The 6,000-nt window shown below is 40.6% G+C and overlaps 1 long non-coding RNA gene across 5 annotated transcripts in view; it reads left to right on the top strand.

Annotated features, from left to right (window-relative positions):
- The first annotated feature begins 247 nt into the window (after nucleotides 1-247).
- Nucleotides 248-6,000, top strand: part of LOC308485905 — a 148,496-nt gene continuing 142,743 nt past the window's right edge. For all 5 annotated transcript variants that reach the window (XR_013990842.1, XR_013990843.1, XR_013990844.1 and 2 more), the window contains exon 1: nucleotides 248-521. This is a non-coding gene — a long non-coding RNA (uncharacterized lncRNA). The remainder of the gene's footprint in view (nucleotides 522-6,000) is intronic.

The raw sequence follows: 6,000 nt of genomic DNA, 5'->3' as shown, positions 1-6,000 counted from the left end.
ATCAAAGCCTTCTGTGGCATCTTAGAAGACTTTGACAATTGTTAACGACCAGTGTCTGACAACCTGGGCTTTAGTCCACAAAAGCTTATGCCATATAAATAAATGTGTTAGTCTTTAAGTTGCCACGGGACTCCTTTGTTGTTTTTGCTGCAACAGACTAGCCCTGCTGGAGGGGAAAAAAATACATAATACATGTTATTTTCATGGTCAGCAATTTATGCCCGGATCCCAGTCTTTTAATTAAAAACCTTTTATTTCCACAAATTTATTCTGCGGTCGTTCTTCCAAGATCTGCCTTGGATTTCTAATGGGGAATGTTTTAGCAGGAATGTAGCCTTTTGTTACTATGAATAGTTCAGGGCAGATTAGCTGTGCGCCAATTTCCTGTTGCTTTTCAGAGCTGCAATCTGAGCCCTATTTGCTTCTGGCGCTTGCACAATAGAAAACAATGGGTGGCTTCTTTCAGGTTTCACTTCAGAGCTCTTAGGAACAGGGGAAGTGGCTAAAGCCCTACTTTACAGGTAATTAACAATAGATAATGTTTGCTTCCCTTCTCCCCCTCCTTTTTTTTTAGAGCTGATAAAAGCTTGAAAGGCTCTTCTATATGCCAGTTCAAAAGCTGCTGTAAGTTCCTGCTGTCACTGTCTTTGCATTAGTAAATGTGGCTCTCGGGGATCTGGCTGGAGCATAGGTTGGATAGAATTTTACACACCCCAAATGCAAAAGCGAGAGTGAAGCAGTTTGTTGGAAAACGCAACACAACTGCAAGAGATCAATCTGCCTTGTTTGTTTGCTTTTTAAAAGTTCATCCTCTTGAAACATGCTAATTTATACTTAAACAATTGGGGCCTGCAACAAGGTGTTGCAGTATGTGTTTACTCAACAGAAGTGTTCCTATTCAGAATGTCTGCCAGTCATACGCTCCTCCAAAATGCTAAATTCTAATTTTCTGTTTCTCATTGGCATGCTGAATCTCCATTGGAGGAGGGGAGGTTCTCCAGGCATGTGAATATCTGTCTTTTGTTTCTCCTTAGCCCTGTTTGGTCTGCATTTCAGTCAGCTTCCATCACCTGCATTCACTATTAGAGAAAGTGATATGCAGTGCAACTTTGTTTATCGATCTGGTACCTTTTTTGCAGGTGCTCTGCTATTCCACTGCCCATTTTTAATTTTTAATTGTTTGCTGATCAGGTATGGGAAGAAAGTATTTACTATTATGTATATTCATTAATAGGGTTTTTACGTATACTTTATTTATAGTTGCTGGATACTGTTAAGCATCGCATAGATAACTGGGTATTATACTGAAAACCTAATGAAAAATGTATTTCTGATCAGTGGTCAAATGGTTAGGGTGGGGGAAGCCTCACTCTCTGAAATCCACCAGTTGTGGTCAACTTGTGGTCCTTCGTAACCCTCTGAAAAAAAGGAGCAAAGAGATTGTCAAATAGTAGGGTGGCCAGACTCCTGCTCCCTCGAGCACTGACCCTTCTTTAAAGAGTTGATAGCAATCTCTAGCCCTCTGTGGCTCTACAGATTTGCAGCACACCAGGCTTCCATCTATGCTACTGGAGAGTATGAGTTCCTGCACAGCTGCCTCTGTTGAAGTTGAACTGAATGGTAAAGCCACTGTCCCTGGGTATTTAAGTGGTTTATTTTCTGCATCCTGTTGTTCTTCCATGGAGCTGAAAGATATAAAATTGCATGGTTCTTTCCCTGTCACAATTCTATCCACACAACTGCCCTGTGAGGTGAGCTAGGCATGGTGGCTGACCCAAGGTTACTCAATGAGTCACTTAGATGAATAAACCCCAAAAGTTATAGACAAGGGATGCAGGTGGCGCTGTGGTCTAAACCACAGAGCCTAGGGCTTGCTGATCAGAAGTTCACGGTTCGAATCGCCGCTACGGTGTGAGCTCCCGTTGCTCGGTCCCAGCTCCTGCCAACCTAGCAGTTTGAAAGCACGTCAAAGTGCAAGTAGATAAATAGGTACTGCTCCGGCAGGAAGGTAAACGGCGTTTCCTTTTTTAAATATTTTTTTATTAAATTTCCCATTATACAAATTCGCCATATCAAACAATTTTCACAAATTTCAACTTTTTGGACTTCCATCAGCTTCTTTGCCAATCATCCATATTTTTCCATTTTTACACAGTTTTAAAATTTAATACTGCATTCCAATATAACCCTTACTGTCCTATTACTGTTTAACAATACTCCTCTAACTTTCACAAAGCCTCTTTAAATCCCACTAGCGTTGTTTGTTCATCACATATACTTTTCAGATATTCAGCAAATTTTCCCCAGTCCTTGATGAACTTGTGGTCCCGTTGATATCTAATCTTCCCAGTTAGTTTGTCCAGTTCTGCATAATCTATAAGTTTCATTCTCCATTCTTCAAGAGTCGGTAGTTCAGGTAAACGGCGTTTCCATGCGCTGCTCTGGTTCCCCAGAAGCAGCTTAGTCATCCAGGCCACATGACCCGGAAGCTGTCTGCGGACAAACGCCGGCTCCCTCGGCCAGTAAAGTGAGATGAGCACTGCAACCCCAGAGTCGTCCGCAACTGGACCTTATAGTCAGGGGTCCCTTTACCTTTATAGTGTCATAAGAACATACGAAGAATCTGCTGGAGAAGGCTAATGCCTCATCTAGTCCATCAGCCTGTTCCCACAGTGGCCAAGACAGATGCTGGTGGTAAACCAGGAAGCAGGATTCTAGCACAAGAGCAGCTGTGGAGGCAGAGCATAGCCATCATGACTGGTAGCCCTGTGCCCCAAGAATTTGTCCAATCCTCTTGGCCATCGCTTCCTCCCGTGGGAGCAAGTTTCATGGTTTAACTACGTGCTGCTTGAAGAAGTTTGTCCGTTTGTGACATGCGCAGTACAAACAAAATTTGGCCTGCATTGCAGCGTCAACAACCTCACCAACCTGAAGCTGGACACCTTTTTCCTTTTGCTATGTTTTCTTCACCATCATGTTTTCTTTCAATATCCTCCTATCTTTTCCGTGCAATTTTATTGCACCTTCATGAGACAAGAGCTGTGGTGTCAGCTTCACAACAAAGGTTGATGTAAATCTTAGTTTTAAACTTGAGGATGCTATTCGGTTTAAAGAGGTAGCAAAGAATGAAGTGAACACTCCTAATTGCACAATCCGAACCATGTCTACTCAGAGTTGAATTCAATGAGGTTCACTCCCAGGGTAAGTGAAGTTAGGCTTGCAGCCTTAGTAACTTTTCTCTTAATTTTTTTTTTTTAATGATGTTTATTGAGAATTTTAAAATTACAAAGAAAAAATAAAGAAAAGATAAAAGAAGAAGAAAAAGAAGGAAAAAAGTAGATAAACATAACAATTAAACAATACAGATCAATAAAAACCAAAGTCGAAAAAAAATAAATAACAAAACACACAATACATCTAAATCAAAAAACAAAAATAAACAAACAATTAAAAAACAAATCTAATATTCCCAAATCCTTAACTTTCATTAACTTATTTCAACGACCTCCTCACACCTCCTTTTTTTGTATTCTAGTTGTTAATTATCTCAGCAAATCCTTTCCATCTTTCACAATATTCTGTCATTTAAATTACCTTAATCTATTTTAACCTTATCTTATCTAAAAAAAACCTAAAACTTAAAACTTAAAACTTATATATACCAAACTTTTTTAACCATAACATATTCTTTCATTATTCTTTTTGACATTTCTGCTGAAGCCAAATAATTTCATTCCAACATTTTTCTAATACTCATTAATTTTACAATACTTTTCTAAATAAATTTTGAAACTTTCTTCCAATCTTCATCCAACGTCTCTTCTTCCTGGTCTCGGGTTTTGTCTGTCCTTTCTCGTCTATCTAATCCATCAACCTGGTGCCCTTATGTCCGAGGCTCTTAAATCTTTTCCATGTCCCTTCTGCAGGTTTTCTTCTTGTTTATACCTGCCCTTTACTTTATCTTTTGTTGATCTTTTTCTTATTTTCTTTCCTTTCTCATTGAGGGGTAGGTCTCGGGGGGACTCCAATCCAAAAGTATCTTCATCTCTCCTCAGCAGATCAGCCCATTCCCACAGTCCCATTCCCCACAGTCAACACTATAATCCAGAAAGTAGTTAAAAGCATGTTTCAAAGTCTTTCCAAAGTTAAGAGCCCTCACAACTCCAGACCCCCCCTGGTCCACTCCAGATTCGAGCTTCAAGAACAACGGCTTATACTCCTGCAAGGCCTCAGGTCTCTCCATTTGTGTTATTTGAGGTTCAACAACAGCCTCCTCCATTTTCTTCTGCCCTTGCGCTTGCCCTATCAAAACAGATTCCTGGGCTGGTTCCTGAGTGGTTTCTACATAGGTATTCGCCGTTTGCCCAAAGTTTTTAACTGCAATAGTCATCAAATCCATCTTCTCATGCATCTGCTCCAGCAAAGCACTTGTCTTGCAAAAAGCAAGCATCAAGACTTCTTGTAAACACATTTTCCCCCCCAAGGTTAGAGTCTGGTCTCACGATCCTAATCATACAGCTGTGAGGTCCCCAGATCAGCTCTGGCAACAAATTAACAAGCTCCCTCTAGAGGAAACAATTTCTATTTGTATCCATCTTTTAAAAGCAGGACCAACAAGGAAGAATTACTTTCACTTTTCAAATACTTTGTTTCTTTTGATTGCAAGAAGCAATCAAATATTTTTCAAATCAAATCAATATATTTCTCTCTCTCTTTTTTTTAACTATCTGTCAAAAGACGTTCCATTCACGGTCGATGAACTTCCCCCATAAATTTCTGTCTCTGACACCCCGTTCCCAGGTTTGAGACGGTGGAAAATTTATCTTTCTTTACTCTCTCTCCTGCAGGCTTAAACAGTTTAAAATCTCCCTCTTTTCTCCTGCTTCCAAGAGGGGTTTTGGTGGTGATGAATGAAGGAAATTTAGAACTTTATATACGATTTTCCAGACTTTAGCTTACAAAGTTTTTGCTTCAATCTATTTACAAAAAACGGGAGGCGGACTTCCTGTTTAGAACCTTCCCGTTTCGGTGCCAAATTGAGATATTTCTTAATACTTAATCCAATTTTCCGTCCTACTCACGGGTACTTGTTTAGAGTCCAAATATCCACAGGAAAAGGTCAGTGCTCTCCGGCAACGGCTGCGCGGCTTCACTCCGTAAAAGTAGCGGTTGATTCAAAACACCGCACCACTCACCCCACGTCGCTTCGGACCCCCAAAAAAGGGTTTCCCTGCGAGTAGGGGAGGCGCTCCTGGTGTCAGCCGAATCCCACATTCCCAGGCTTCCTCCACCTGGGATTTTTAAAGGGTCTCCGCCTTCGCCGCGGCGGCAAGACCCGATTTTCACGGAGCGGGTTCCTCTCTGTCAGAGGAACTCCGCCATTGCCGATGGCGCTGTCCCGGAAGTCCTAACTTTTCTCTTAAATTAACTTGAAGGAAGGGAACCCAAATCAAGGCAAAAAGCTCTGGATTATAACACTGGCCCTGGTCTGTAGATTTTGCTGTCCATCTATTCTCTATCTTTTCCGCGCTCACATCACCAGGTTATGAATGCCCTCCTATCATGTGTTAAGTGGAATAACTGACTTCTGTCAGATGTGATTTATTTCTTCTCTTGCTTCACCATCTCAGGGAGAAAATCATGCGTGTAAGGGTAGGGTTTTGTTCAATCAGTTCTTTTAATGAAGTTTTGGTTTGTTGTATTTTTTGTTAAGGGTTGGGAAATGTTTGTTTTCTGAAATGGAGGAAGTTGACTTCTAGACACAATGATGATGTCTAGCATTCGTATTAATGACAGTGGGATGGAAGAGATGTGGGGTATTGTTTATTTCAAACAAAATGTGGATAGGATTTATGTGGTTTTTTTAGAATCTGTTGACTGATACTGAGCATTATGTTGCTTTGGCTATTGTGTCTACTGAAGACGAACCATGTTACATGCTTTACAATCCTATCACTTATGAGAATATATTTTGTGTTAGTAGATGAACTTTTACAGCAC

This window comes from Podarcis pityusensis (assembly GCF_964106645.2).
Source record: "Podarcis pityusensis genome assembly, chromosome: 9".
Lineage (NCBI taxonomy): Eukaryota > Metazoa > Chordata > Lepidosauria > Squamata > Lacertidae > Podarcis > Podarcis pityusensis.
The sequence above is the reverse complement of the archived record's forward strand: the minus strand, read 5'-3'. Positions and strand labels throughout refer to the sequence as shown.